Below are 22,262 nucleotides of genomic sequence, written 5' to 3' on the forward strand. Positions count from 1 at the left end.
ATCTGTGCCAACTGCACTGTTCTATGTAGCCATCTAAGCCAAATCATTGTGACCTGATGTAACTCAGTTTTTTAAAAGGGTGCGCCTTCAGAATTCTCATTTTCTTCAGTTCAAAGTGAAACACTGGGAAAGCATTGGAATGGATCTGAAAACAGTGCAGCATTCTTATGCAGAGGCAAGAGTGCCATTCAGGCAAACACTAGAAGAAAATCTGTCTCGGGTGTGTTTTTCAAAACGAGTGTCAAATGTTTGTTGGAAAAGTATCAGGAATCTTAGACTTAAGTGAACTAGTTCACAAGCTCTGATTTTGTGTATATCTGTGGTATTGGGAAGTGAAATAATAGATTCTGAATGCTCTGTTCCTGAAATTTTAGTTCACTTTTTGCTATCTGCATGTACATTTATTTAAGAACGTATGTAAAGTTTGTTTTTTTCTCTCTGTTTTTGTTTTTTCTCCATCTTTCTCTTTCTTCTTCATATTTCTCTGAACATGAGTCATATCTCCATGTGAATTTAAAACCTTTTAGAGATATGTAGAACAATTAAGTGAAAAAGATCCTTTTTTTGGTCAAATAAATATACTACTTTCTAGATGATCTATACGGTCCCTTCCAACTCTAAAAAAAATTCAGTGAAATTCTTGGATTATAGAATATCCCTTATTTATATATTCAGTTCTTTAGATAGGTGATTATGCATTTTATTCTTGTTTCCTCAAATACCACTGAACAAATCAACAGTAAAGTTTTCTAAAGTTCTTCAAATTGAGGTCAAATGCTTTCAGGCTCATAAATCTTTTTGGTCAGTGTAAGATGTTTTGATACTTAGTTGAAATTTGTGACCATTTTTCTCTTCAGTACCTCTGCCTGGGTTTAGCTTCATCTGAGATCAAACCGAACATTTTAGCTTTGTCAGAATTTATAATCAGCAGTTGGTTTTATGTGTGATACCACCTACCAGTGGTGCTGGTTGATTAGTTTTTCAGGGGTTCCAACTACAAAAGATACAAATAAAAATGGCTGTTCTTTTTCCCATGCCAGCCTGAGAGGTTTTTTTTTTATTTTATTTTTTATTTTTATTTAAATACAGTAGTTGATGAGAGACTTCCTTCTGATGAAGTTAGATTCAACAGCGTAATTGATGAAATAAGGAGGAGATTACCCGAAATGACCTTTCAGCCTGAATTTTTATTTGAATGGGAAAAAGATTTTTTGAATGTACTTCCAGATAGTATCTACATTTCTTAGAAACTTGCAGGGCTTTTTGTGGGAAACCCCCAAACTATTTTTGTGTGGCTTTGGCAAAAAATATTTGGTTTTCTCTTAGCAAGTTTCAAAAAGGTTGAATAGTTGGCTTTTCTGAAGGAAAGGCAATACTTTCCATAAAGAAAAATCCCTATTTTCTTTCTAGCACTGCTTTTTTTTTTTTTTTTTCTCATATTTCTGACAAGCAAAAGAGTACAAAAGTACCTGGAAGTACAGCTGTTGTATCGTGAAATTTCAAAGTAAAAATAAGATTTACAGTCTTTGCGTTTTCTCCTGCTGCAGCACCAGTTAGTTTCTGCCACTGCACCATAGCAAATACCATTATGGCTTATTGCCATTGATACCAGTCACTGAGGAATAGAGGCTATGGTTGCCTAAACAATCTGTACTATTGCCAAAAGGGGTCTGCTGCCTGTTTTGTACCCTCATTTGTGATTGCTTGTGTGGTCTTGTTGGTGCAAACGGAGTCAGAGGAGGAAACTTTGCCAACTGAAAACTAACAATGAGAAAAAAAGGAAAGTTAAGGTGGACATGGGGGAGTGGCATGAAAAGGTATCAGAGAACATGTATTTTCATTGAAGTGTGAATTTATATTGCTTTGAAATTGCCATGCAGTGGTGTTATGTGCTTGAGATTTTCAGCCTCGGTGCCACAGTGAATTACAGATGTTCAGTTGTATGGGGCAGTTCTGTTTGAAAGCATGGTTTGCTTTCAAAACCATGTGTTTTGAAACACATGGTGCTGGGTGTGTATATGTGTTGGGTATATGTGCTGGGTAGTGTATTTTATGGTTTGTGTGTGCTGGGTATATGTGCTATATACCTATATGTGCTGGGTAGTGTATTTTATGGTTTCAGCATAAAATGACAACCCTAAGCATGAATCTTATTCCTGTATGAGTGAAAGAGGTCGTGAAGTTGAGGGTACAGATATGTATCTTCCACTTAGATTTCTGCCTTGTAATGTCCTTCAGTTCCTTTAGAAGCTGCATTTTTTTTTGGTAGTCTGTGTTGCCCCTCCTAGACAGACAAAGGGGATGCTCAGGTGTTTTTTTTCTATTCCTGTCTTGGTAGATTGTGGGGATACTTTTTCAGAGCCTGAAACTGCTTTGCAGAAGATTACAGTACAATATTGCTGCTCTTTTGCCTACCCCTTATTTTAAACCAAGGGATTGAATCCCCTGACTTCCCTAAATCAGGGTTGGAGCCTTCAGTTATGACTGAAATGAAGATGAAGGCTTAAATGCAGGGATTAGATAGTTAAGATGTGGGTTTAGAAAATACCCATTTTGCCATCAGATAATTTCGTGATATTTCTGTAAAGAAGACTCTTCAACAAAAACTGGAAGGAATTCAGCAGTGAGGAATTCCAGCAGTGAGAACTTGAGATGTTTGGGACATCAGGAGCAAACTGAAACTGAGGTCTTAGAAATGGTGGTATTTTTTTTTCTGGTGCCAAAGAGCAAGCCAAGTTATTTTGTCCTGAATAATCTGTAGATTTAATCTCTCTTGAAGTGCCCAAGGGGTTCTCTGACAGAGTTTTGGAATCTGTGGTTCTGCTTGGTGCTATGTTTTACAGCTTCATAACAAAACTCTGAAGCTGATTTCTGCAATGGATAAAGTGGAGTTCAGTATATCTTTGATCTCTTTTAATAAGTAGAAACCTTAACCATTCTGTAAACAAAGACTCAGCCCAGTGTGACTATACCTAAAAAAAAAGTATAAATTTCTTGGATTGTGGAAGTAGTGTATCTTGTATCTTCTTCACTTACAAAAACATAAGGCCTTAATTTCAGAGCTAAGAATAAGAAAGGTGACAAAGAGTAAGTTTGGATTGGAAACTATGCAGCTTGTGCCGAACTCCAGTGAAAATAGTTATGGTTGCATCATTTTGATGAAAGCATGTACGGCAAATGATCTAGAATTCAATAAATATGTGTATTTAAACATATGGAGGCAATGATTACCTGAGGAATACTTAAGAACAATATTTTAAGCTGTATAACTTCTTTCATTTACCATGTAATTGTATACTATTGTATACATTTCCTTCCTGTTTCCCACAGTCTGAGAAATGTTGAGGCCAGAAACAGCTTATTCTCTAACTTCCCATTGGAGACTGAACATGGCTCATCTTTCTTCAATATCCAGCCATTCTCTAGCACATCTGCCAATAGTGGACGTTGAGCTTCTCCTTCCTGCTGTGGGCAGACATCATTCCCTTCAGGAAATATCAGAGAGATGACACAGAGCCGGCATCAATGACCGGCTCAGCATCAGTGACCCTACAAGATATGGCCTTGAAAATCTTACTGTGCTGTAAAGTCAGGATCTCTGAACATTTCCATTGCATGCAGTCTTTGGTATGGTTAGCAAGGCTAGTGACAATTTAATCTTTGCACTTTCCTTCTCTTTTATCCATACATGGGACTAACAGTAGGATAAGCTAGTATATATAGCAGATATTTTGAACTTTCGATGTCTCTGAGGTATTTAAGTAAACAAAGGTAGGGCTACATTTTGTATAGAGAGGTAATGCATTTTACTAGGATGAATGATAGAACTGGAAAGGAACATTAACTCTCACATGATGAAAGCTTGTCACTGTTTTCCAACTTTTACATTAGTTGCTCCAGTAATTGTAAATGTAAATTAATGTAAATTAACTGTTTGTGGTGGTTTTTTTTTTTGTTACTATTGTGATTTATTAAGTTTAAAGGAAGAACACAAAGTAATTTAACTGTCTGCATCGGGTGGATGTTGCAATATAAGGCCATCCTGAGGTATATGCTCTTGTGAAATATGATACTGTGTTTCACTTTGTGCATCTATCATAAAAAGTATTTGTAATAAACAGCAAGACTTTTGGGACTGTGGTATTTTGCTAGGAATATATATACTTGAATGTGTATTCAGGTGAGGATGAAACATGAAAGGTGTGATGTGTGTATTAGGTACCCTTATTTTAGGGACCACCTAAAGTTATGTGTTTGACCCTACAACTGCCATGTGCCATCATAGAAATCTTGGTTCAGTGAAGTGTTAAGTCCACTGCTATTCAGGAAGCTGTTTCTTTGGATTCTTTTTTCTCTATTTTTAATAAATCTTGGCTTTGGATAGGATTCCTCTTGCCTAGGTAGTTTTACAAGTACGTCTGTAGAATGCTGAGAAGCTCATCAGGTCTATGGAGAAGACCTTAAGAGTTTCCAGAACTTAAAAGTTCCTCTCAGTGCCAGTCATTAGACAGGAGATTATTCTGATATATTTTAGTAAATTTTGCCTGCTGTAAGACTACAGTGAAGAAATAAAAAAGTGCAGAAGCCCACAGACTAAGGAAAGGCTGAATGTTGGTGTTGGTGAGTGGCAATATAACATAAAACAAGATGAAAAATGTCTAATTTCTGCTTGGCTGAGCACCAATACAGTCTTGCAGCACATGAGGAATGCCATCTTTTAGCCATCATTTCAGGAGCTATGTGACTTGCTGATATATCTACATAGGGGATATCCTTAAAGGATTTGTTAGGACGCATCCATGGCTGGCTGGACTTGCCAGAGCTGTGTGGAACAACCACAGCATCTTGGAAGGGCAGCTCTTCATCTGCAGTAAGGTAACTCTGGCCTGTGAAAAAGCTCAAGAATGCTGAACTCCTGTGCTGCAGGTGGCCTTTCAAATGCTGTGATATTTGGGTGCCAAAATGCTTAGAAATGTTTCTATAGGTTTAACCCAGGAATCTGGGTTTGCCAATTACTGTAAGAGATGAGGTCTTTCAGCAGTTGTTCTCTTGACAGTGGCTAAGCCAGAAATGAATGCCTTCAGAAAATTAATATAAAAGCATTCTTATTCCTTCTGTTATATAAAAGACAGCGTGTCTTATGTCCTATCTATTAAAAATATCTCTGAATATACACAGCTGTTCAGTATCTTGAAGTAGAAAACAAATGTCTTCCTCGTGGTTTCTGATCTATTGCCTTAGTATTTCAGCCTCATTACGTAGTAACTGATACTCATTTACCACCAAGCCGGGTTGCACGGTGTGATTGAAGATGAAGTTTAATGCATAGGAAGTATCTGTTGTTGGCTACTTCTAGCCTTTTTGACAGACATTTGTATGGTGTAGAATGCACAGCATAATTTCTGGCAGGTGTTCCAGTAGTAAAACTTAACATCAAATTCATAACTTTATTATCACTTTCATTCCTGTGTGACCCAATCCTGATAGTTCCACATGGGGTTCAAGTTGGATTGTAAGGTGATGCACAGGTTATAGGATGTATAAGCAACCTGATATGCACATGCAATGTGATATTTAATATATCTGACCTGGAATATATGTGTGAATGTCACATATAGGGAGAGTCACACTTTGTAAAACATAGAAAGAAGTTAGTCTCAGTTCTTTTCATCTATGTATCTACTTGAACGTAGTCACTTATGGAATTTTCATATGTATTTAAATAAACAAATAAGACCTTAGACCAGCCTTCCAGTACCTAAAGGGGGCCTATAGGAGAGATGGGGACGGACGATGAGTGAGCGATGAAGGAGTGGAGTGATAGGACGAGGGGTAATGATTTTAAACTGAAAGAGGGGAGATTTAGACTAGATATCAGGAAGAAATTCTTTACTGTGAGGGTGGTGAGACACTGGAACAGGTTGCCCAGAGAAGATGTAGATGCCCCGTGCCTTGAAGTGTTCAAGGTCAGGTTGGATGGGGCTTTGAGCAACCTGCTCTAGTGGGAGGTGTCCCTGCCCATGGCAGGGGGGGATGGAACTCGATCTTTAAGGTCCCTTGCAACTCTAGCCATTCTCTGATTCTGTAATTCTAAGACTTTATTTGTACTTGGTAGAGGCTGGAACTTTCTTCTTTTCAGTTAAAACTTTGCCATTAGGTCTATATGAATAATTAATTTTTCACTTGCTGAACTAAAAAATTAAAAAAATATTTCAGATTGACTCAGAGTGAAAAATTTTTATTTACCCGATTGTAATGAAAAATCCATATGTAATGCAAATAAAACATTATTTCTGCTTAAATTAAACATTTTATACAGCAAAATGCTTAATTTCATATAATTTTTTTTTTTAATCCTCTATTTAACATTGAGTTATTAAATTTAGATAAATTTTAAAAGAAAATAATTCTTTGGAAAAGAAAAAACAAACCATTTTGTGGAAGAAATATTCAGACAAAACATTTAAATACTTTCAAGGCTTATTTTTGCTATCACCCCAGCTACATTTTCAAGCTAATAATATAGTGAAAGTTTTTCTAGGTTGGTTTACAGATGATTCCTTTAACAATCTTGGTTGTTTTCTGATGGCTGCTTATTACGGTGTGATATCTGTTGCAAAGTTTTCAGACAATTGTGATGCATACATTTTATGCACCTGAAAAATAAATATGGATAAATACATGTGAATGCCCTTCCTTACTTATCCATAGTTGATGTAGGCGGTTGGTTAGGGTTGTCTTAATCTTGAAAATCTCTGGTTTCCACTGTATAAATGAACCTTTAGGCTTGGTTTTCAGGGCTTGAAAGGGAATCAGACCAACGCTCTGTTACCTTGTCCTCTGTCTCCACTACATTTCAGGTCTCCATTTACATTAGGTGACTTTGGGAAGCACGAAGTACTTAAGAGTATCAGAGAAGGCAGAAGAAGAGGAATTTCAAGCATGAATTGAGTAAGAGAGGTTGGCTGAGGAGAGATATTTTTGAGCTTGTTGTGTTTATGGACAACTGCCTTGCAGATTTCATTTGAATGGGCTAAGATTCATAAACCTGTGTAGCCTGGAATGTAGGGCCCGCTTAAATGGGTCTTAATTTCAGTGCAAATGTTTTACCCAGCTGTTAAGATAACAATTCAAGAGTCAGTGGTAAAGTAAATTTTTATTTTTACTTCTAATTAAAATTGATAAGCACACTTAAAACTGCAGATGGGCTCAAGCTGAAAAGTAGAGTGTGTGAAGCCTCTCCAAGTTCAGGCAGGTTGAGCTCCAAACCTTCTGCTACTGTTCTGGCTTTTGGTTGCTTTTAAATTGCTCTTTGGTTCTTTAGTATGTCTTTTGTAAATCTAAGAAGGTAGGAGCAGCTGGTCACAAGGGATTTCCATTTGTTTGGGGGGATGTTTCATGAGAACTCACTCCTTTCTCAACTTGAGCCCTGACTCCCAAGCCAAACCCAATGGCTATAGACACCTAAAGGCTTTCTTCTTAGCCCACACCTTCAGGTAGGATAAGTTCAATTCTATTAAATTTTCCAGTATCCAACCAAAATATCTCTTTTCAAACACTTTGCTGGAATCATTTCACAGCGAGCCCAGTGTGCTCACCTCATCTACCAGTGAAGACGCCTCAACAGATGCTCCTTCTATTTTTGGGTATGTTATTATTATGATTATTATTGTTATACACCTATAATGCCATTCAAAATGCAACTCTTCGTGCTGTAGGACTGGCAGTCTTACGAGCGCTGCCTTTCTTATTGAACAGTATTGGAGCAGTAAATAAAGTCTCGTCCAGTAGCCAGAAAGACTGTAACTTATGGAGTGACATACACACAAGCTTGTTTTCATCTCAGTATTCCTCATCTGACAAGTGTTTACCTAGAGAGTGTGTAGCCAAAACACACATTGTCATTTTCTGCAACCCCAAGTATTGATGTGTCAAAATTCCTGTGAAAATAGGTAAACAAACCCTGAAATTTCCAGATGGACAGCTGTACTGCAAGCAATCTACCCATGATTCCAGTTTGAAAATGCTTTAAATCACTTGTTACGATACAAGCACATGTCTCAAAATATTAGGACTTCTATCACAGCATACTTGCTGTAATAATGAAAACAAGCTTGGTGTCTGGTCAGATAGGTTTTGTATTTTGATGGTTCTGATTTTATTTACTCTTCCACATTGTCTTACATGCCCTGCCAGATGAAAACAGTACAAAATATTTCCTGATGAGCCCAACACAGACAGATAGAGCAAAACTGTCCTTGGCAGTGGCGTCTGATGAATTCATGTTCTGATGAAATGGGGAAGAATGCTGTTGAGTACATTTCCTGTGACTTACCTTCTAAACTTCTTACACTTTTCCATGAGTACATTGCAAAGCAGCCTGAATTCCCAAACCTTGATTTTTCAGAGTAAGTTGTGTGTGCCCTTTATTTGTCTTTGTGATTTTTTTGTACCTCAAAACGCAGTCTGAAGTTAAGTATGATAGTTGTAGCTCTGTATGTGGTTTGAGAGATGTGGTTTACAGATATGTAAAGTCTCTGGAGTGGACATGAAAAGTGTACATATCTGGAAGTGGAAACCGTAATCAATTTATGCATCTTTTTTGCTTCCTCCTTCATTCCTACCCAACTGTGTATCTCACATGTGCCTACTTAGTATAAATGCAGAAATACACATGTAATGTGCAAGTTCCATATTAACTCTTTCCAAATGAGTTCATAAGCTTTGTAACTCCCCTCATTACCTGGAATGGTTAAGCTATTTTTTGTGTAGGCTTGAGAGGAAGTTTATATCAAGATGACAGTTTGGGTTTAACTGAGGTCAGAAGGGCATGGAGACAAGCATTGGGATTCTGACACTAGTCCTGTAATTTCATTAGCTTATTTAACTTTGAATATTACTGATGAAAATATTGTTATTTCTCTATAAACTTGAGCTTATAAACGGAGTTTTCTTATGAGTATGTCAGTTTTGCATCATTTTCTTTGCTGATTTTAGTCCACATATATGAAGTATAAAGGAAGACTCATATTCTACATGGAAGGGAGGAGAACTCTATTGCACTGGAGCCCCAATCCATATCTCATCTCTTGTCCTGGTACAGCAACAGCTACTACCCCTACAGTAAGGGAAAGCTGAAATATCTCCAAACCTACCTGGCAAAATGAATAGCTGAAATTGGGAAGAAATTCCTTTCTGACTGCATACTTACAAACAGTTAACTTATTTCCTGAAAAATGCAATTTTGATGCTGAATTCATTGTTCTGTCTTGCATAGCTACAGAAATTATTAGTGGTCATAAAATGATTCATTAATTTTAGAAGTCCACTGACTGACTCAGTGACAACTAGCAGCAGTACATTCCACAGGTCCACCAAAGACAACAAAAAGAAGTCTTTAGTGTTTTTAAACTTTGTAACATTCTGTGACAATAAGATCCAAAAGAAAACTTTACCCACACAGAGAGCTGCATACATTATTGGACTTGGCTTTGAAAAAGAGGAGAAAGAAACACATGTTATGTAATTTTCTATGACCTTTTAAAGATAGCATAAACTATATATGTTAAAGCAAACACCTATTTTCATCTCTGCTTTCTGAATGTGTTTGTTTTATTTAATGTTCATGTTTTAAACAAAGGATAGGCGGAAGACAGAAAGAATGGACTGAAAAATGTAACTTGCATCATGAGAAGTCTGAGCTATTCGATACTCTTCGGTGCTACATAGATTTGGTTCGTATTCCCACATTTTCTGTAGTGTGGATCTTATTAAATACAGTGCAAAAAAATAAAAAAAATCCCAACATATTAAACAATGTCTGACTGATAGAAATCAGTACAGCTTTGTACAGTGTGTAAAGAACAAAGTATTAAGTATATGCTAAATTTCGCTTATGTTGATTGTCCTGTTTGAGTGGTTTGGTATCTGTTGATGAAAAGCTGCATCTCAGATATGTTTAATGATTATATGTGAACACTGAAGAAGGGAAGGGCTTTACTATTTTTTCATTATCTCGAGTCTTCTGCACTGGTGATGAACTGTACCATATAATCTCATTTCTAACCTCATTATCCTTCATCATTAGCCAATGAATTGCTTTTGCTCCTGCAGTTCTCTCTGGAAGCTGTTTCAAGACTTTATGCAGCTGATTGTAAGGAAACTTGTTCTTTTTTATTTCCTAAATTATTTCAGGCCACTTTATTCCCCTCCCAACATGATTGTCTGTTTAGGCCTCCAGTTCTTACCTCGTGCTAGCACAGTTCATGAAGAGCAACAACATTTTGTCTGTGCTCCCATTTTTGTCCCTCCTCCCAAAGTAGACCCTCAGTTCCCTACAAGGATGACTAGTCCTCCTTTCTACCTGTTCAGGTCTATAATCATCTTTGCCCACAAAATAACACAGAACACTGTCTGCAGTTTATTGTTATCTTGTGTAATGATATTAATACATTCCTATTTCTACTGGAAATATTTTGCTTTTGCTTTGGGCTAGTATCACATTGCACTTTATCATTGTACTGGTGACTCATAGTATCTTGTGATTAAGTTCTATGCCCAGGCCTTTTGCTTGATCTGTCATTTCCAGCTGACCAGAACCATTTTTATAATGGTACTTATTAGTCACAGTACACTTGCTGAAGAAATATGTTGGCTATCACATTCAGGAATAAATGGGTCCTACCATATTTGGTAGCATATTTTTTCCAATCCGTGTCTGGGAAATTTATGTGTCCACACAATGATACAATTTCTGATAGCCATTTTCTCTCCAGCAAAATATTAATGCTGTCCTCATCCAGGTTCAAATTTGACCCATGTGAGACAATGGCAAACTTCTGACCCTAGTTCATTTTACAGCCTTTCATTCAAATTGATTTTGACCTTGAAAGCTTCAGTTTTATCCATGTTATTGTGACTTTTTACTTGCAGAAGTGGTGTTTATTAAACTGTGGCAGTATTCTACTCCTGATTTTATTTCTAGCTTTTAGAAGAGTATCATGTATCATGTATTTCAATATCCACATTCCAATCATGACTGATACTCCAGCCATGCCTTGTTAGGGTTCTACTGTCTGATTTCACGTCCCACTCTATTGGTTCCACTTCCTCTAGTTTGTAACCTTTCTGCCTTTCATTGATTTCCAAACAGCTAAGTTGCCCCTCTATTACCTCACCCACTTCAACTTGATCGTGTATAAACCTTTCAGTAACTGAACTGTTTCCATGACTACTCCTATATTCTCTGCTTACACTTTTCTCTTTGCTGCTTCTGCTGATTTTTTTCTTTTCTTCTCACCCCCCCCCCCCCAACTTTTTTTATTGAACCGTTTAAACTGCTTTTTTTTTGCCTGTGTAATAAAATCAGGTTTGGAGAGTTGAACATGACTCTTTTCCAGTCTTCTTCCTCGGACCTCTTAGTTTAAAGCTCTTCTGAATGGTTATGCCAGTAAATCTTATAAAATCAGTTCCTCAGGTGCTCAGGTAGAGGACATTTTAAGTGGCTATTTTCTCCTTATGCTTCCTTGTATATTTATTTTATTATTTAGAGTATTTTTCAGGCCTGAATCATAAAAATGATGTTGTTTTTTCTTTTTTTCTGTGGCAAGAGGTTAAATTATTTGTAGAAATACTATAATTTACCATAAAAGGATGTAAAAACCTTATTCCCTTCAGTTTGAGAAACAGCCCCCGTAGAGAGTGTATAAAGTCAAGAATCTTGATTTGGCAGCAGGGTTATTCAATGTAAATCTCAAGCAAGCCACAAAGCCATCTTGGCTGACACTTCTCAGAAGGCTGCTTGTGGATGTAGAGTATATGCTGACAAATCTTCTCCTTCCCATCATCCTGATCCAAAGAAACGTCCCAAGGGAAAAACTTCTAGAGAGACATGCAATCTTCAGCTGGCAATTCTTTTTCTTTGAATGCCTGTTTTTTTGCCAGGAAAGGCCATTTTTGATTCATCTGAGGGCAATATGTATTTGTTGTATTTCTGATTTCTTCAGACATCTCTGACTGCTCATTCCAGTTGACTGAACAGCTGTCTTATTCTGACCAGAGCTAGGTAATGCTCCTCTGTGGAGCAGATTTCATTGAACACCATCAGTCCATTCCATTAAGTCTGCCAGATGTCTTCTGACTCAGTCGACAATTTTCTATTTCATTTAAGGGGCTTGGGGAGGTATAGGGGGTCCACCAAAGTAGAAATTAATTTGAAATGAAAGATTAAATAATGTTTAGTATCACCCTCTAAATCCAGAGACTTCCACCATCCCAACTATCTGGAATATTTGGATGGCAACCCTCCAGTTAAGTAGCTGTAAGAGGGGTTGCTGCCTTCAATAGATGTTACTTCTCTCCCAATGTTATCAGTGGGTCAGCAACTTTTAGAAGGATTCTGCATCAGAAGATTCTGGCACTTTATGATCACTTTTGACACTGTCTTTAATGATTGGTTTGTTCACACAAAAGCTTGTGCTCATGTTTGCAAGTGCAACTATTACTACTGAAAACAGAGATTAGATTACATACAAATTGCTGGTGCAGATCCAAGCTGACAGTTCATATTGTGGATTACGTTTGTACAGATTTTCACTTGTATATTTGCAAGTTTTGACCTCCAGAACGCCGGAGAACATTAAATTCCTCTTGTACTTCTTTCTGTGAAAAAAAGTGGGGACCGGACATTTTCCATTGGTTTGTTTTTTGTTTTTCTTCCTATCCGCTTGTCCTCAGACATTTGCATGTGGCATTTTGGCAAATACAGGTGTATAATTCATCTTGATTCTTTTGTCTGCTTGAAAAGGGTTTCTGCTTTTGGAAAATTTGGCCGTATCTATTCATGAGCACTTTTGACAACTCAACTTTTTTTTTTTTTTGTTGTTGTTGTTCCAATAGGCCACTTGGTTGGCCAAAGTGACACTGTGTTGACACTACATTGACCAAAAGAACTTCTGCAGTTTCAATTGGCAGGGTTATTTTCCAATTCCTTCCCTTGATTATTGGGATATGCAGCTAACTTTATACAGCTTCCTTGTTTCAGCCAAAAGATGGGAACATTTTGTTGAGAGAGTGAAGTGTGTCCTCTTTACATACTGTTTATTTTACATTTGAGGAGTTCTTGAAGCAGGATATCTTACGTCACTTCATAGTTTTAATAAGGAAGCTGTCAGATTTTATTTAACTGAATGTTATTAAGCTAAAAGATACAAATACTTCAGTCCAAATGTCTTTATACATATTTTCCAACAACTTGCTTTACCACATCAGTTGTTCAGAATCTGCAACTGTAACACACTTTAATTACACATAATGTGATGTAACGAAAAGCTCATTAGTCTTCAGCACAAGTCAATAAAAGAAAACAAATCAAAAACCTTGAATATAATTTGTATGTTTTTCACTTCTGTGTTTTTCTGTGCATATCTTAACATCTATTACGTGTTCTTCCTCTCTTACCTCTTACTTTTTTCTGTGGTGCTTTTCCTGATGTCCTCTGGGAGCTTGAAAACAAATAGATAGAGGGGAGGGGAGGTAAATAGGGAAAAAAGAGTTCTTTCTTGTATTGTATTCCTTTAAAAGTGGAGACTGGCCCCTTTCTGATACAATCTTTTAGTTTATTTTGTAATGTTTTCCCAGTAATTTTTCTTAATAGCTCCTTCTCTCCAGCTGAAACGCTGAAGGCAACAACTTCCATGCCCAGAGAAATCACTTGGCACTGAGAAACAACCAGTTACTTGTTAAAACAAGGACAGGTAAACCCTACTGAGGCAGATCGATTGCCATAACAATGAATTTTGGCTGATTATTCTTCTGTGTTTTTTTTTTTTGTTTTATTTTGGTTTTTTTTTTTCTTGTATATTAATTTTTGTAATGATACTCTACATCTATACTTCATGAAAGGCTCAACTCCCCTATCCTTGCCTTGTTTGTATTACCTTCTAAAAGCTCTGCTTTCTTCACATTATGGTCTCTTAATCTTGTGAAAGTTCTCTCAGCATGATATAAATCTCACACATATAAACTGTTCCTGTTAATGTTCAAAAAATGAAATGTAGCTAAATAAGTAAATGGTGATTATCTAACTACCTGCAGCATAATAAATAAACAAACTACAGGACTTTTATATAAGAAGTTTATTTTACCTACAAGAGGGTGAATGTGAATGTTAGGTAAATTCTGGGATTTGAGAAGACCACACATTCTCATTCATTAAAAAAATACCTCATTCATTCAATATCAAGCAGCTGGCATTATTTACGGTAGATTCCTTTTAAGTCAAAATAACGTATCTTTCTCCTCTCCTACTTTTTAATGATATCTGGGATTTCAAAAGAACCTTCAGGATTTAGCAAGAATTTCCCTTTAAAGGGCAGTTGGATTTGGGAGTCTAACTCTTCTAGGTTCTTTGAAAAATACAAGCTGTTATTAATAAACTATCATCCGATGCCTGTAACATTACATCAGACTTCAGTTTTTTTAAGTTCAGGAGACCATATGGGTAGTGTATTCTCAACCACTTCTGGTAACTTCTAACTATCTTACCAAATATTAAGTTAATTTCTTTAGGAGTGAGAGCTTACTGGTACTTTGCCATTCGTTCTATGAGCTTAGGCAAAGAAGGAGCATTCGTTATTTATTGAACTGCTTTGTTGAACTACTAAGCACTGTTTTAATAATCTTATTTAACTGCAAAGGTATTCTTATAAGGAGATTTGATTGATTTCAGTATATCTATTTGTACACATCTAGAGGATTAGGAAGAAAAAACCTACATTGTAAGTAAATAGGGGTCATATAATCTCACTTATATATAATATGTTTTAGGGAATCATGATAGTTTTGGAGGCATTAAAAATGTCTTCATAATTAAAGCTGTGCTAATATGAAACCCTTATGAAACCATGTTTTAAGCCCCTCATATCACTTTTCTACGTGAAACTGCTTTCACCAGGATGTGGCTAGATTTATTGTGGAGACAAAGCAGAAAGTGTTTCAAGAAAATATGTTTAATAATTTTGCAGTTAAAACATGTTCAACAGCATCTCAGGACTAATGCTTCAAGTGTGTGCTTTATGCTTTAGAAGGATGATTCTTGAAATAATAACTTGATAATTAAAGAGGAAAAAAAATCCTGACGTTATTAGATTTCTTAGATTAGATCTCATGGACTACAGTTGTGAATTCAGTGTCGTCTTCTGTATGATATTACTGTGATTGAGGTAATTATTTTGTTGAGACAGGTCCTGCAAATGTTTCCTTGCTGTGATTGCTACCAAATCCTAGATGCCTGCTGCCTCCTAGAATAAACATATGGTAGGAAAGCTGCTGGTGGAAATTTTGTTTTATACTCAGTGTAACAGGGTAACAATGGTAACAGTTGCCACTGTTCAAAGGGAAATGACTGATTCAAAACAAAACCTTAACCTGGCAACCTGTCAGAGCGAGACAAGCAATGATGCCAGTCAAAACAGCAAAGGCTGTACTGTTCCTCCTCCCTCAGTCTTTCTCCTGCTATGAAAGGCTGTATTATGTTTACAGTGTTTATTTTATCTCTGAACCTTTTGCTGATGCAGTGCTTCAGTGCTTTTTTATAGTCATTTCCTGCTCTTAGGTGGAATGTTTTAAGAAATTGTCAGTCTGTTTTGACTGTTGCTGTTGTGCCTGTGTTGCACTTTGATGCCCAAAGTTTTACTGTCTGATGCTGAAAGCTTCTGCTTTGACTGAACCTGGAGAAGCTGCTCCAAGAGAGGGGTGGGATGTAATGGCACCGCGTCAGGAACAGGTTAGAGAAGGAGCTGCGACAGCCCAACAGCTGCAGGGTAAACCCTGGCAAGGCATCTGACAACATCTGGCAGCATCTGGTGAGGCATCTGACAAAAACCCTCTCATGCTCTCTAATGTACTAGGTCAAATGGGGACAGAGGGAGGTTTTGTGCTGGGGCAGGGTGGGACTGCACAGCAGCAGCTGAGTTTCTGAGTAAGGCTTTTATAGTCCAGCAGTTTGGGCACTCAGATCCTGTTATGTGTCAGAAGGATAACTAGCCAGGTGCCACCCTGGGGCACCTCAGGTTTGAGGCTGAGCAGCAGCTGACCAATGCCATACTCTGCAGTCTAAGAGTGGAGCAGCAACTTGAAAATCAATCTTATTGATGGCTCTTGTGTAGAAGGTGGGTCACCTCATGATGATACTACTTGCTGTGTGTAGACTGGATAATGCCTTTAATTCTGAGGAGCTCCTGGACTGTAGTAGTCAGCTGCTGTCACCCAAAGAGCATCCTGCACTGCAGTGTGCTCAGTATAACACTTCAGCAGTGACTATAGCCCAGAGCACATTAAAAAGAGATGAGCACTGGTCATATTGTCAAGCAATATCTCTTTTAAAAAAAAGGTTTTCCACATTTATAAGAGTACTAAGCAAACTGATTGCCCAAAGAGAATCATAGATAATATCTCTGTTCGCTGAAGCCAAAAGTTCCCAAATAACCCTCTCAAGCCAGGAAGAAACTTAGCCAAAATGCACGTAAATCCAAAGGCCTGACCTTCCCCTACCACCTCCCATACCTTGGTGAGTGACTTTGGCTGAGAATGAAGCAGAGAAACATTGGCATTTCCTCTGTCAAAATATTATTCTGCCCCCATGGATGTAGACAGTCTTTTCAAAATATATTTGATTTTTATCTGCAAAGCAACAAGAAAATTTCCTCACAAGAGGAAACTTTAAAATCAGCTACTAAGAAAAACAGCTTGTTTTAGCTAGACTATTTACAAATCCAAACAGATCTGGCTGGCCAGAATACCAAGATGAACGCAAATAAATATTTCTCATGCAGCTTCAAGGTTACAGATTTAATATCCTTATGCTTCATTTGGTGAGTTTTGGTGTGTCTTTTGCTCCTACTGTTATCTTCCGGTCCGATGCATTTGATTGCTAAGGACTGACTATAAACCTGGGTGGTCTGTGTAATGGAATTACACAGCTTCATTTGCAGCTGACAATTTTTGCTTCATGCCACAACAATCCTGCGGTTGCTTCCCTCTGCTACCAGCCTTCTTGCACCCACCTTAAGGCAGCCTGTTTCCCTATGTAAGCTTTACTCTAACAGCTAGAAAGGCTTTTCATAGCATCTAAACTAAGTCTTCTGTCACACATGAAGCTGATTACTTCTTGCCATCCTTTGATGGAAACAGGACAAGTGATGACTTTAAAAATTTTAAAGTAAACATTGGCTGATGTTTATCATTCTGTCTTCAGTCTTCTGTTTTTCCTGATAGGTCACATTTTATAAATTTCCCCTTGTTCTTTGTTCTCCTCAGGACACTTTCCAGTTTACCACATCTTTCTTAAAATTGAGAGACAAAAATAGATGTAGCAGAGGCTTTACCGGTCATTAGTAGAGTGGGATAATTTCCTTCCATGTTTTATGTAGAGCTTTCTTTTTAAAAAACACAGAATTATATTATTCTGTTTTGAAACCTTCATCTGCAGTTGACTCATAATAGGTCTGTGATCCAACTTACCCAGTCCTTTCTTTTCCAGCCTTCCCTTTTTGTTACTGTATATTTGAATTTCTCTTCTAATGCAGAACTTTGCACTATATAAAATTTCATCTGAATGATTTAATTCATTTTTTCCCCCCACTAATTTATCACAATTACTTTGAATCTTCTCTTTCAAATTGCTTGCAGTCTCTTCCACTTCTGTGCTTTGCCCAGGTTTTAGGACTATTTCCTGTTCCATCGAGTTATTAATGACTTCAACTGTGCTGAGACCTTCTCAGGCATATTATTCTAGTTTGAAAATGAGCTATTGGCAGTCACTTTTTTCCACACAGTTGTATACCTGTCTTATAGCAATAATGTCTAGATAATGTTTCTTCTAGTTTTCTTAGTGAAGAAATTATTTTTCAGAGAATGTTGTTTTTATTTCTCAACCTTTATCCTTGTTTATTATTTCTTTTCTTGAGTATAATTATTCTAAAATATTTAAAAGTTGTTCTTCTCATTTTACTCATCTGGTTTCCAAGCATCTTCAGCTTCCTGGATCAAATTCTTCAGTTGGCGGTTAATCCAATTCAACTATAACACAATTCCTTATCTGGTGAATAAGACTCCTGGTTGGTGTTTGTTCTTTACACACTGACAAGCCAAGGGAACACTTTGTACAAAATGAAGTGTGTAGCTTCTAATAGTACATGCCTGTCTGTCACAATATCTTCCTGTGCTCATTCAATTAGGACTATATAATTTTGGCTGGTTTACAGTATTTTTTTAAATTGCATTTCCTTCATCTGATGTTTTTCGTTGCTACTTGCTGTTCCTTAAAGCATAGCACTTGAACTACTTATTTTTAAAATGGCCACTGTAGATTGAAATGTTTAGACTTACATATTTAACAGAATAGCCTCTGGATTTTCCTTGATAGGAACAGGCTTGAAATATTTCAGCATTTATTTATTAATTTGTTTATTTTTCTATCTACTTATTTAATTTAGTCACCTTAGATAAGATGGAGCTGATACTGTATTTCTTCCCTAGCAACAGCAAAGTTTCAGATTTTAGTAAAGTTCCACAAAAAGTGTGATATTAAAATATGTTTGATACAGAAGGATCTATTGCTAATTTTTGTAAATCTTATTTTCCCTGATTCCATTTAAGCTTCTGGATAAACAGCCGTTGACTTCAGTAGTGCTAGAGTATTTCCCAGTTTTGTAGATACATGTAGTAATTTTTGTGGTACTTTTGTAAAGGCATTACTGTGTAAGGGTTCGAATAACAGGACAGGGCTGTTAATATAAATACAATTATACACAGATGCCATAATGCATAGTACTTTTTTAGCTCCTAATTTTAATGAAGCTTTTCTAATGCATTGAAAAATATTTCCACAGCGATTGCATTAATAACTCAGTGCAAACGCACTTGGACATAAGACAATGCTCTCTGTTGGATAATTTTGTTCTATATTATGTCTTCCTCAAATAAGATTTAATGAGAAGAACTGTCATACCATAGTGAAAATAAATCCACTGTCTAGTATGTGTTCTACTTTTTATTAAACACTGTCTTTCAAGAAGTACTGTATTATATTAATGTTATAATATTATATGAAAAGAAAGTTGCTCAGTCAGTTCAAAGCAACCTGTGTAGCAGACATTAAAAATCATGAATCAAGTTAGTCTTAATATAAATATGAGGGTGTTTCTCCTAACATTATTATTTAATTTTACTTGCATTCTGATTTCTAATTCTTTAAAACACATTCTTTTCATTTTGTGAAACTTGTTTCCCAGTTATGAAAGCTAGAGATTTAGGTATTTTATTTTAAATGAAATTTCCTATTCTTTAGTAATCACAAGAGCTGAAGATTGAAGGAAAACATGAAATGTTTGTGGATCGTTCCATGGCCATAATAGTTTCTTCAATTATTATCTCATTGTCAAGTCTCCTGGTAGTAAATACCTGCATTTTCTGAAACTAATACCTGTTTGGTCTTTGTGTTTTACTTTTGTGCCTGCAACTCAGTCTTTATTTGATTTTGAACAGTCTTTATATCCCTTGAATATAGAAAGGTCTAGACAAAAATCAAATGAACCACGTTTGTGAGTTATACCAGGCACTAAATAGCAAAGGGGTCACTCTTGTTTAAAATACCATAAAGCTTTAATGATGTCTTATGGTTTGAAAAATAATGCTTTTTTCCATATTCACTATTTATTGAGTTGGTTGAGATTGCTGTTTTCCAGTAAAATAGTGTTATATCAGCTCTGTTGCAGGTCATTTTTACTGATGAATCTAGTTCACTAGATGTACTTGAATAGGACAAAGGAATTCAAAGAGTTAATATTACAAAATTCTGTGTGTCATAGTTTTTAAAGTAACTCAGTCTCAAACTGCAGTCCAAATTAGACACTCCTACTTGCTTGCAACATCTCATATCAGTTTTCAAAAATCTTGTACTGACAATATCTATACTCTGTAATAAATATCTCCTTCTTCAAAAATTTATAATACCCTTTTCTGTCCAGAACAGCCCATTATTTCAATGGTGTCATATCACTTGGTTTTTTTTAAGCTGCCTTAATTGTTTTTAGTTTAAGATGTATTGTTAGGTTAAGTGGTTTCTTCAGACTACATTTATTTTCTTTGATATGTGACATCCTAAGGATACCCTCTATGTTGAGGTCCTGTGTTTGACTAAGTGATTTTGCTGAAACTGGAAGCTAAGATCAGACAAGGTTTCTTCTCAAGCCATAATTCTAGTAATTCAGTCTGTTTGTGTGATATGTATTGGCAGAACAGAATGAGTAATTTTGCAATGAATAATTTATTTGATAAATGTAGATTCTCAGTTTACTTCAGTATGTTATAAGTTCAAAGCAGTTAATTTGAATTATTCCTTATTCAGATTTAACAAATTTTTATAATCAGAAAATTACTTTAAAATTGATTGATATTGATAATTTCCCTGGGCATGTTGACTCAGATAAATTTGAAACTGGAGTTTAATTGGTTCATTTGTGGTACACAGTAAACACAATTTCTGCTACCAAATTGGATAAACTTTTGAGTGCCTGGCACTATTTTTCATCATGTAGTTCTAAAATATGGTTCCTATGAATACTTGTGCATCAGTTTAGAAGCTCACTTATATATAGTATTTGTACCATATGATTCCTTGAGTGTTCATGGGAAGCACATACTAACAATATTTGAGCATATTCAAGGTAAATTTGCTTAAAGCTATACATGAAGGAAAAGAGACTATCAAGTTTACATTTTTAGCTGAGCTTATAAATTATGTAATTTATAGCTTCATCCTGTTCTACTCACTTCAGTGGAGGAAGGCTTTGTACCAAGTGCAGAATTGGTTGGGAATGTGGAAAGGTCTGACACAGCTTTCTGCTCTCCCAGCAGATGCGATACTGGCTGAACCTCTTGGCCGTGGTTCTTCCCCTCAGTCCCACTGCTTTGTGCTGCATCAGTGGAAAACTGACTGTCTGAGAGCATGAGGCATCCCTGTAGCAGCTCTGTGCTGCTTCTTGCATGGTCTGCAGCTTAAGGAGGTTAATAAAAAAATCTTGGTGTCCCCAGAATTGGGCAGCAATTTACTGCAATTTAGTAGGATTTGTCTCCCATGAAGACAAATAAAAATGACATCTGTGCTTCCAGCATTTGCCTGTAGTTCACCAGAAGAAGGTGTGAATGTTTAAGGTCACGACAACATCTGCCTGTCATGCCAGGAAGACAATAGGGGCTTGAATTCTTGGCCCTGAGAATTTGTTTGCTGTAATTAGATTGCTGAGAGGGATTTTTACTCCTGCAGAGTTCGCTTTCTGAAGTAAACACTGTATATAGCAGATGAAAAAAAATGTTCTTAAAATAGGAATTGCTATCTGGAAAAGTTAAAAGTGCAATTCAGTCTCCAGCTATTCAGATGCAGGTCAAATGAGAAGCTCTTCAGAACTTAGTGAATAGAACAGAGTAAGTGCAGGATCTCTAAAATGTTACGCTAGAAAAAATATTCCTGGAGGAAAGAACAGATTTCCATCTAACCACGTAATGTGAGGCTGCACCTTTTCATAGTATTGATAAGAACATTGGAACTGCTTCCAACAAGAAAAAAAAAAAAAGGGTAATCTTTGGGGTCATTGCAGGTTTATTTAGGGTAAGACAGACTTACTAAAGCCCAGTTAAAACTTCAATGTTAGTAAGGGAAAATAGTCAAACGCATTTTTTGGTGGCTATTTTAAGAATTTCACCTGAGTTTTTCAGACCTCACCACCCCTCTCATTATTGTTAGTATCCTGATGAAAATGTGTTTTCAATCTCCGGCATTCCAACATTGTAAGTAAATAATTCTGTCCTTGAACCATAGTGCAGATTAATTACTAGCTGGAAAGTGTTCCTCTTGAACAGAGAATATGAAAGTTTTTAACAAAGAGAATATTCATCAATCTTGTAAGATGTTTTTTTTGGAAGACAGATGTGTAATTCTGAGGGGAAAAACAGTAACAAGCTTTAGATAGAGGGCCAAATTTTCTCTATGCTTGCATATCACGTGTCCCAAACAAGATATTATAATAGGTGTGTGTCCTTGTAATGTCAAGTGCAATGTCTGGCTACTATGAAGCACAATAGAATCATAGAATCATCTAGGTTGGAAAAGACCCTTGGGATCATCGAGTCCAACCATCTACCCTACTCTACAAAGTTCTTCCCTAGAAGATTTATATTTGTTCTAGATGTTAAAGACATATATT

Source organism: Numenius arquata, chromosome 6, assembly GCF_964106895.1.
Source record: "Numenius arquata chromosome 6, bNumArq3.hap1.1, whole genome shotgun sequence".
NCBI lineage: Eukaryota > Metazoa > Chordata > Aves > Charadriiformes > Scolopacidae > Numenius > Numenius arquata.